The sequence below is a fragment of the Lycorma delicatula genome, chromosome 7 (genome assembly GCF_047948215.1).
Source record: "Lycorma delicatula isolate Av1 chromosome 7, ASM4794821v1, whole genome shotgun sequence".
Classification (NCBI taxonomy): Eukaryota; Metazoa; Arthropoda; class Insecta; order Hemiptera; family Fulgoridae; genus Lycorma; species Lycorma delicatula.
The window spans coordinates 31,053,156-31,065,192 of record NC_134461.1 but is presented as its reverse complement, the minus strand read 5'-3'; the positions used below and the strand labels follow the sequence as shown (position 1 = coordinate 31,065,192).

Genomic DNA, 12,037 nt, shown 5'->3' with positions numbered 1-12,037 from the left:
GGAATGTTCTCCATACACGCGCGCGCACGTATATATATATTTCAGTTAACAGTCCATTCTGTTTTTAAAAATAAATTTCCTTTTACTTGCTCCTTAATATTATTGTATTTCCCGTTTTTTTCTCTGTGTTAAGTGCTTTTAGAGAGATTAACGCTTCGTCGAATGAAAATACTGATATTGAATTTAAAAAAAAATTATATTACAATAATAAAGCTCGCGTCAAATAGGCAAAAATATTAACGCAGTCGGTAGGACTCGAACCTACGCTCCCAGAGGGAATCTGATTTCTAGTCAGACGCCTTAACCACTCGGCCACGACTGCTGTGATGACACCGAGTTAACTTATGTATTAAATATTTTATTGAGAAACTGAACATTTTTTTCTACAATACGGTAAATAAAAATAAATTCTGTTTGAAGAATGCAATTTTCTAGACTATTTTTTTATACATTTGAAAAAAAGGGAAAAAATTCAGCCAGAAATAGAAATATTATAAAAACCATTCGCTTAATAAAGCAGTGTTAATTTAAACTATCGATCGTGCAAAAAGACATTTTCAAATTATGACGTTAAAAATAATTCAATATGAAAAACATTAAAATAAATTAAATTATATTGAAGATCTAGAACAACAAAAATATAATTTTAGGACTATTGTCCTTGCAAACGAAGTATATGTTACCATGAAAGACCGAAAGAGAATATCGACTTCTCCGTTGAACGTCGCGCATACCAAATACATCGATGAAAGACCAAAATATTTTCTTACATTATTACATTCACAATTTTGCCGCTGTACGTTGACAAATAATTATGCTCTGGTGAGGGTTGAAACAATAACTAGAAATTAAAATAATATCACCCAACACCAATCTCTAAGGAAAATAGATTACAAGAAACCCTCCTAAAAAAAGGAAGATTAAATTTAAGCCAAACATAATCTATGCTCGCTTCGCTTGCATAGTTAAATTATTTAATTAAATTATAGTTATATTTATATTCTATATTTTATATTTAAGTTAATTAGATTTAAACTAAACATAAACTACGCTCGCTTCGCTCGCTAACCTTGTCCAATTAACATTAAATATACAAATTATATGTATATTGAATATATTTTTATTATCGTTTGATTTTCTATATTCTTATGGTTTTCTACACCCTCTCAGCAGTGTTGAGCTACGCCGTAGTATAATTTTTTTATCTATTTTTTGTAATCTAAACCCAATTCTTATTGCATTATCCTGATTTCTTCAGTATTATTTTTTTATCTGACTTACGTTTTAAAATATAGATAATATTTCTTCGGTAATCCATTTGTAATTAAGCGTTAAAATGAGATTAATTTATCGATTCGTATTACGTACCGTGCGCCTCTGTATAAGTAGGTAAATTATTTTGTTTGTTGATTACGTAATTACTTCTTGTGTTATATTATTTTTAATGATATTTCATTTTTTACAACTAGGTGTTTTTTGTTTTAAATACTTATAAAAAGACTTTCTTTTAATTATTTTTTTTCAGTCGTTACTTTGTAACAAAACTACTGTATTTTGCATTATTTGTTGTAGTAATTTAATTTTTAAATAATCTCACTGGTTACATACAGTACTACTGGTGTATTGATAATATTAATTTCTAAGATACTAAATTAATGTAATTTCTATATATAAAAATTAAAAAAACTGATGTGGACAACTCATGATTTCCTAGTACGCCTTTAAATTACATATACACATTTGTTTTAAAATGAAAATTACATAAAATTTTATTTCATTAATAACTTCTGCCATTATTTAATTTTTTTTTTTTTACTGTTATTATTGAATATTATTTATTGTATTTCTTTTTTTACAATCAGAGGTTAATAATTATTAATAAATCAATATATTTAAATTAAAAAAAAAAGTTAAAAAAGAAACGAAGTCGGATACGAACCGATATGCCCTTATAAGATCCAAATATCATTAATTAAAATTTCATTTGGCTGCAACTCTGAAACCAACGAAAATAAGTACCAATTATGATGATATCTTTGAAAGCTATCAATGAGGGCTTATTACTGCAGTTAAAAAAAGTCCAAAATTCAAATCTTTTGGATTTTGGGCTTTTTTTGTATTCTTTTGGTCCACTCGATTGCAATTGAAAGGGGAGGTGCACAGCTAGATGTTACAGCAGTTCTAAATACAAAGTTTCAACATCCTACGGCTAATCGTTTTTAGGTTATGCGAGATACATACGTACCTACAGACGTCACGCCGAAACTAAAATAGATTCAGTGATGATCAAAATGGATATTTCCGTTGAAATCTGAAAACCGAAATTTTTCGCGATCACAATACTTCCTTTACTCGTCCAAGGAAGTAAAAAACTTCATTTCCTTCTTTTTTTAACTTTTTTTAAAATTTTAATGTATTGATTTATTAACACTTATTAAGAGCTCTGATTGAAAAAAAACTTTTACGATAAATAATAATTCAATAATAACAATAAAAAAAATATCAGAAGTTATTAATGAAATAAAATTTTATGTACATTTCATTTTAAAAAAAATGTATGTATGTAATTTAATAGGTATATAAAGAAGTCACATCAGATTCTTTTTGGTCGTTTACACTGCTATTAGGAAGACATTATAAAATAAGGTTAAAAAATATGCAATAAATAAAAAGATAGCTGTTTATTTATTACATATTTTTGCTATTTTACCCTTTTACTAATAATTACCGGGCGATTATAACGCCCAGGCATTTTTCGCCCACAAACAACAAAAAACAAAAAAAAAAAAATGTCATCAAAATCAGTTCATCCAGTCAAAAGTTACACCCCCAACTCACGTAGATATTTTCACGTGTTGGCGGTTTGACCAGAATAACGAGAGGCTATCAAACGTAACAATTTCTTACAAATACAATTTATTACCCTAAAAGCATATAAACGAAATAAATAATAAAAATAATAATAATAACAATATGTATATATAAAATAAAAAATAGTAATTCAGATAAAAATTACAAGATTTATTTAATGACAGTTAAATTATAAAAACCAGAATACATTCCAATTTACTAAAAACTTTAAAATGACCGCCAGAAATTTATATTGCATTAACAACAACATAACACCAGAAAATTTTAAAGTTCATACAATTCAATTCCTCCAAATATTAGAACTTTTACTGTTTATAGAACTACCCTACACTTATTGAATTAGTTGAAAACTGTCAATATCACTGCTGTTTACCAGTAACTCACCGAACAACTTCCGCATTCACCTACTGTCCACGATGGAATATTCGTAACGTACTCTTCATTCGCTGTTACCACACGCTTACTGTCATCGCTACCGTGTCGAACTCGGGCTTGAGATACTATTACTCACTGTTATCGCTTGTTATCATGACTGCGCCGAATATTACCTCGCAGAACTACTGACGTTCACTGGTCCCCCTGACAGTATTTATATACCCTGATCTGCAAAACCAGTACCAGCAGATGAGTACCCTGCCACATCCGTTTAATTGTTGAAGCGCAATAATGTCCATAATCCGCTTATTTATGTTTTTTTTTTTTATAAATTCTTATTTCGGTCCGATAAGTCTTCTGGTCAAATAACAGCTTTTGAAGGTGCCATTGTCTCTATTACAAAGTAAAAATTGTTAAATCGACCTGTTAGTGTGAGAAAAGAATCTCTTTTAATTCCTTCTGGATTCTTCTTTTCATTATTATTTTCTTTTTCATTCTTCTTAATCGGAAGAAATCTATTACCCTGGTCCGTTTTATGGTCCTTTTACAATTTATACATATGAACATGACCTCCTTATTTTTTTGTCTTTTCGGGTCCCTGGGCCATGAAACTTCGAAAAATGCAAAAGAAAAACCTATAACCCATTTTTTTGACTGATTACCATACTTTCCTTTTTGTAGTATAGATCTAGAACTATGATACAAAGAAAGTAAGAGGGTGAGCAGAATCGACCTTAGAAAGAAAAGAAAAGAGTAGAGTGAAAAAATTGTGGGTAAATATTTCCAGAAAAAAAAAGCTAAAAGAAAGTTGATACGCGAGCCTTAAGCTGGTCAAAATCGAAATAAATATACGTATAAAAATTTAATAGGTAGAATAAAAGAAATCTATTTTTTTAAGAAATAGAAAAGTGAACAATAAAATCCCTTTGTTTTGGGTGAAACTGCTCAATACATTGATGTTCCCGATCCAGAGAACATTCGATCTATAGACCGTTATCTGTGATAACGGATAAAATAATTTAATAGCAATGACATAACAATTCCAGTTAAATTCCTTTGTTGATTTGAAAACTTTATGATGAAATCACAAATAATTAGTGAATAAAATAAAAAGTGCCACCGTGCGTTCACCGCATTCTTAATATTGTTAGTAATTTTAAAGACTGTTATTTTTTACGGATTTAAAATATTTATAAAGCATAAAATTAAATAAATAAGCTTTACTGTCATTCTAGTTAAAATGAGAATATAAAGTAGAGAAGTTACGGAACAAGATTGCAACAACTGTTAAACTACTATTGTATACTGAATTAAAAATATTGTATTACGAAGCCTTAGTTTAAAACCATGTTCGTCATTTTTATGTCTTTTTTTATTATCTAATCCTAATGACAATCTACTTAATACAAAAGTTGAAAGGAATGTGATTTACAGAAAAGTTAACAATTTATTTTCGTGTTCATTTTGTACTATGATGCTTTATAAATTTTCTTTTATAGTCTAAAATCTTTTTTTCTTTAACTCATTGAACAAAATGATAAGAGTAATCATAAAATCAAAATTATATAAAAATCGACTCGCTTTCAAATTATCTGGAAATTATTTGTTCAAAATTCCTTTTATAAATCCTCCTTCAATGGAATTTCCACTTTATATTTGTCCTTGTGTTAGAAAATTAATCATGCAATGATATAGTATGAGAGGTTATCTTAAAGTAAAAATCGTTTCATTGTAAATAAAAAAATTTATTCTGAAAATTTTATAAATATTTTTTTATTTCTCTTAGACTACATATCTTTACTACTTCTCTGTATATATAATCGCCACATGAAATAAGATATTTACCGTAGCGATACACCAACTTCAATATAACCTGGTCGTATTCTTCTGCCACCGGCCCATTTAGCTACTGATTAACAGCATTTTTAAGTTCGCTGTCCCCGCGAATTGTTTACCGCTCAAAAATTCTTTCCATTTCCCAAACAAATGATAATCAGAAGAAGCTTACTCCAGACTATATGGTGAATGATCATAAATTTCCTACCCAAATGGTCTAGTAAATCACGTGTCGAACCTGCAACATGTGGACGTGCATTATCGTGCAGCAGGACAACGCCGTCGGTCAGCCTCCCATGACGCCGATTTTGAATAGCGCGCCAAAACTTACGTAGAGTTTCGCAGTAGGCATTTATAGTCGTTCTACGTGGCATGAAATCGATAAGCAGTATGCCAAACCGATCCCAAAAGACTGCGACCATCAGTTTGCGTCCAAGTGGATGTGGCTTGACCTTTGTGTGGTTGGTGATCGAGGATGACGTCATTCACTTGACTGCCGTTTTCTCTCTGGCGTATAATTCGAAATCCATGTTTCATTGCCGGTACCGATTGAATCAAGGAACTCATCATCTTTTTCTGTTTTGCGCATCAAAAATTCCAAAGCAGATCCCGTTCGGATTATTTGTGACGTTCCGTTAAGACGTGCGGCAACCAACGTGCACAAACCTTTCTGAAACCTAAATGGTCATGAATAATGTGACCAATAACAGTTCTTGAAACACCAGGAAAATGAAGGGCCAGGTCGGAATTTGTTGAGCGGCGATCTTTTCTGATTTCATCATCGACACGTTTCAACAAGTCCTCGGTGATTACCGAGGGCCTCCTCGAACGTTCTTCATCATACAAATTAATTCTATTATTTTTAAACTTTGCACACCATTTTCGGACGTTTCTTTCATTCATTACATTATCACCGTACACAGAAACCAACCGCCTATGAATTTCAGCCGGCTTAATGTTTTGATAGTTTAAAAAATGTATGATTCTACATATTTGACAGTCGGCGGCAACATTGGTTTTCCTATTCATTTTATAACGTTATAACTTACACGTCATCAAAGATACTACAACGCGACAACTTAGTACAACAAAGCAGTGTGTACATTACTAGCGTGGCCATGAACGTCACAGGTTCGCCAATCTTAAGGAAAGAAATACTTTAGAGATATCCCTCGTATGTTGTATGTTTTGTTTTTTATTATTATTATTTCATTATGCTTTTCTCAACATATATAGTGTATTTTTAAATTTTATATTTTTCAGGAATACTAAGATCTTTGATTTCGGAAGCTATGAAAATTTTCAGTTTTTTTTTTGATATCTTAATGTGAAGATAATTTTATAAAAATATTTTTCCTCTAATACTTCTCGTACCGTTGTTAACAAAATTGTTAGTTAAAAGAAGATATGTGTAAGTGGAACCCAAGAAAACTAGAACACAAAGACATACTAGAACACAAAAAAATGATTTGGCTGCTTCTCGGAGACTTCTTGATCGTTGTTGCATAGGAAGAAGGAATGAATGAATTCCTGGATCGAGTAAAATCGTTATAAGATTTAAGAAACGGGTATCTCAATCTACACTTAGGTATTGCTTCAGAGGACGAAATGAAATGGCAATTTTTTATCGTCTAAAAATGCTATGCCTGACTGGGATTCGAACCCGGGATCTCCCTGGATCTCAATGTAAACCTCAAAATAAATAATGCTTTCTTGATTCACTTATTTAGTGACATCTACCGATCAAAATCAAGAAGTTCAAATATTTATGTTTAACCATAAAGGTCATAGAAACGGTGTATTTTGCGACTGAAAAGGTTTTTTTACTGGTTGATTAACTACCTTCAAGGTACTATTCCATAATTCATTAACTCGGAAAGGAAATGGAAAATAAGAAATGTTAAAAGGATATATCTTCTCTAATAAAATGCGTGTCCTCACGTACCTCAAAACACAGTAGTAAAAGTTTCAAATAAAGGTGTCGAAACATCTTTGTAGATTAGGAATTTACATGATCTGATTTTCATATTTTTTTTTTATATTAACAAAATTTTTATATGGAAAAATCTTGCAGACCGATAGCGACATTTGCCAAAATATCAACGATTGGTTTAAGAAACTGGTGGCAAAGTTCTTCAACGAGGGGAACGTTAACTTTGTATCCTAATCTCAATAACAGAATTTTTTTTGAAAATTAGTTTAAAAAATATTTCCATTGCCAATACAAGAATTTTTTATTACAATAATTGAACAATTTATGATAAAGCCATTCATTCTTTAATTTAAAGAATTAAGCTTGAATGTGTTTCCTGTTGCTATGAAATGATTTGGAAATGATTATTCTCTTGTTATGTGTACTGCTCGTAATTGTTCTTTGTATCTGGCTACGTAAATAAGTTATTAGATTAAAACAGACAATAAATTAATTTCAATAATTAATTTTTTTAGGAGTTTTATTTTCTTACAAACTTTTTCAAAAATATTTTGATTTTACTAACTCTGATGATATTGTTTTCTGAAGAAATAAGAAAGAAAAAAAATTAACAACGAGGGAAATATTCATTAATTTTAACTCCTTTTTGAAATATAAAATAAACTGAAGAACAATCATTGATGGAACATGGTTAATAATAATATTTATTTATTTTTTTAAATAGGATCAATTGCTAGAAACAGGCTAATCAGTCCTGTGACTGATTAGCCTTGGTAGTTCCCATTACCAAGCGTACCGTAGATTTTGTTGGTATGTCATCTGTTCCCGAATGAATAAATCGAATATAGTTTGTATTACTACCAATAAAGTAGTGAAACATAAGTTTGTAAATTAATTGAAAAATAAAAATTTGCGGCTGCTCTTTAAGTACTCTCCCTTACATCGTTAAAGCTTGTCCTGCTTGCGGATAAGAATTGGAGGTAAATAAATAATAATTACGTGAAATCAATATTTGGTGGCTTACTTAGCGTTTTCTCTTAGGCATTTCATCATCCCGACCCGGTTAGCTTAGATATTCGCTGTTGAGAATGAATGTGTGGAGAACTCTGCGATGGAACTGCGGTGTGGGAAGGTGTTGACCTCGCTCCCGAAAGCGGATCAGAGCAGAGAGAGGTAGGATATGTTTTCATTAGACTTATTAAATTTGCAAATATGTTTCTTAGTTTTTAAATAAATCAAGAGGATTTTGAGTAAATTGAATTGTACGACAAAATTGTAGTTGTTATCAACACTAAGGGAACTAGGAATAAATTTCGTTGTTGTGAACAACATTTTTTGTAGTATGTTATTTATTCAATTATCTCAAATATTATGATATGATATGATATTATGATATGATATGATATTAAACTAGGCGCGGGGTTCCTGCTTCCGCGAACTCGGTTAGGTAGTTTAGAGGGCAACCATGTAGGACATTCAAGATGTCCGGATGAGATCTGCAGCGAAGACAAAAGCTGAGTTTATAAATCACTGATGTAAATGTCTACCGAGGCATTTACATCGGTGGCATCCCAACGAGGCCTGGCTTACTATGAGATGTAAAATTTACAGAGTGAAAGACGACTCTCGTTAACGTTAAAGTCCATCAAGGCTCGAACGGGGGAGAGGAGTTTGGCGATCGGAAGCTTCACAAAGCGGGTGTCTTCCCCTACGGGGTTGGGATTTGCGATCAACTCTAGTTTTGTTGGTATGAGGATAGTACTTTTAGTGTTTAAAGTATCAATGATACTGAGTGCATAGTCTAATTAAAGTTAGATATAATAAGAGTTTTTTGTGTGGAACCTTCGGTGTTAGAGGCAGGCACGGTGATCGTGCTACCACGAACTGGTTAATTTCATAGTTGAGGGTTGTACGTTATGGTAGGTAATCGTGGTTGAAAGAGACCATATGAAGGCGATATTAGGTTTGTAAATACACTAACGGAAGTATTTGCCAAGGCATTTTCATCGGTGGCCTTCTGGCAGAGCCCAAACTGATGAGTGTTTTTTTAGCAAGTTTAAACGGTCTAAAAGACGACCTCCAGTAAAGCTCATAAGGGCTACGAACAGAGGGAATGGTGTGATAAACGGGATCGTCGCAAGACGGTTGTCTTCATCTACGGGAGTCAGGATGAAATCAATATTTTCAATGTATCCACTATTTTAACTATGTATGCAAAAACATTAGTAGTTAAGACTCCTTAAACCTTCGTCAAATATATTAGCTTTCCGACCAAAACTAATAATTTTATTAATATTTTTTTAAAAATAAATATTAATTATTACTTCTTGAATTTAGAAATATTCACAACACACATACATTTATATAGGAATTTCTTATACTTGAGATAAAAAATTTGCTTTTTATACCTAAAAAATATGTTATAATTCAATTTTTTATATGTTCTGATGGGGAATGTTGTTTCTAGAACGTAGTTTATACACGTTAACATTAAAATGCAGAAACTAAAAAAAAAAATTAATTAATGATTAAAAAGAAATCAAGGATTGAAAGAGAAATAAGCTTATCAAAAACCACCATAAGTTGGAGAAATAATAAATTTGAGAAACGGATTTTCTAAACAGATAAATTCAAAGAAATTAATTAAAAAAATTTATAAATTTTATCATTGTTATAAACGGAAATAAATAGATGTATTGTTATATAAAAAGTAAATGGAATCTGAAAAGCAGAAAAATTAAGATAATTTATTTGTAAACAAAGGAGAAAGATTGTTAAGCTAAAAACAAATAAAAATAAAAATCAGTCATAAAATTAAATTAATTCCCATTGATGCAGAGTAATGACAAGTTAATCGTACAATGTTATAATAATACTCTTGAAATCATGAGTTATATACGATAAATAATTTAATAAAAATAGCTGTATGTTTTAATAAACTCAAAGATTAATTTATAGATATAAAAATTAAAAAAAACTGAAGAAAATAATGGTCTTTATATTTTTTTAAAATTTAATAGTATAAAATATTATTAAAAACAAAATATTAATATTTTTTCTTATATTATTAAGAAGCAAAAATTTACTTTATGCAAGAGGTAAATTATTAGATATTAAATATTTTATATAAAAAAGCAAAAAAAAAAGAAGAAAATAAGAATTCTCCAAAATAATTATTACAATCATCGAAATTTAATATCTATTATTTTGTTTTAATTAAGATGTACAAGTAGGTTGGTAAATTTTATTAAAAAGTTATTTGGAATGGTAACAAAGGTGATCAGGGTTGCGTCGGGGGTCACGGCCGTTGGTTTAACGTGAAACCTTACAGAACTTGAATGAAGTTCCTCTGAGCTACAGACCGACCAACGTATCTGTACAATTAAATAGGAGAGCCAACATCGTACTTTTTTTAACAAAATTGAAGTCCCCAATGGAAAATTTTAGTTCCTTCATTTGGCCAACTCTACAGATAAATTGGTCGATCTGTATGTCAGCGAATCACTTTTAGTGTATTGGATTGAAATAAAGACGAGAAATTTACTACGTACTAAATTTAATTTTAAAATAAGACACTATATGGTGCATGATATTTATTTCGACTAATATTCGACGACAATTTTGTTCAACATTGGTCTATGATGTTAGAAGTAAGAGACATAAGGCATAATAAGCAGCGGTAGAGAGGTGCTCGCACCGTTGCGTCGGCATCATTCACTTAGCGCGCCGTGCCAGCTTTGCGACGTTCCTGAAACAGTTTCGCTCGCTCGGCACTGGACATCGGGATACCTGTGCGTGTCCCGTACAACAATATGCGTAATTTATATTTCCGGCTGGCTTTTTCGCGGGCTGAGACTAACATATTGAATTTTTATACTTTTTTACATGTTTACTTTAATTTTTTACACATAAATATTGTCCAAAATACGCCTATTATTACTTTCTTTTTCTTTCCTGTTTAGCCTCCGGTAATTATCGTTTAAGTATTACTTCAGAGGATGATATGAGTGTAAATGAAATGTAGTGTTGTACAGTCTCAGTTCGACCATTTCTGAGATGTATGGTTTATTGAAACCCAACCACCAAAGAACACCGGTATCCATTACTTAATATTCAAATTCGTATAAAAGTAACTGCCTTTACCCTCTAGGACTTGAACGTTGAAATTCTCGACTTCGAAATCAGCTGATTTGCGAAGATGCGTTCAGCACTAGATTAACCCGGTGGGTCGCTTATTATTACTTAAATCGATCTATCTCGAAAAATTCTAAACACAAACACACGAATCACCGCGCTATCACGTCTAGGTTGTGAGCTATACTGATTGGAAATGAACGAGAGCGCCAGTTGTGGCCGATCTGCGCTGTGCCCCCTCCTCGCCAACCTGATCACCAGTGATGCAAACTCAAAGTCGTATCGGCGAGCTGTCAATGTAAGTTATAAAATGACACCGAATTTGCGTCTCTGAGACTAATAGTTAGAGAGATATTAAGGCAGGACGATATAGACCTTTTCGTTACCACACAAATTTCTGTTCTGGTACCCGTATGTTTCGGTGCGATTTTAAAGACGTTTCACGTCAAAAATATGAGAAAAGGAAGATGTGAAACTTGAAATATATTTAATTTAAGATTATATTTTTACATATATAATTGTTATACTCTTTAAAAATTACCATATATCGTCTTACAAGAAACGTACTAGTATGGAAAAAACGTACCTCAAACATTTAGCTGTTGCTACTGATGTGAGTGTCTACGGATCTCATTCTATGAATATAAACCGCCATGGGAACGAGTTTTATAACATTGATCATATTGTATAGTACTGCTATTGACTCCAATATGAAGTAACATATATATAATCTATTGTTATTATTTCATATACAATTGTACCCAGATATGGTGAAAACATACACACAAATGTGATATGACATTGACATTGTGTAATGTTACTGTCACTGCCCCAGGGCCACGCTGAATTTGACCACATATATAATAATAATAATAAATAACACACGAA

At 31.3% G+C, this 12,037-nt stretch overlaps 1 non-coding gene across 1 annotated transcript; it reads right to left on the bottom strand.

The window, feature by feature from the left end:
* Positions 1-240: 240 nt before the first annotated feature.
* Positions 241-322, bottom strand: TRNAS-AGA (transfer RNA serine (anticodon AGA)). The gene has a single exon. It is a non-coding gene; the product is annotated as a tRNA-Ser (tRNA).
* Positions 323-12,037: the final 11,715 nt, after the last annotated feature.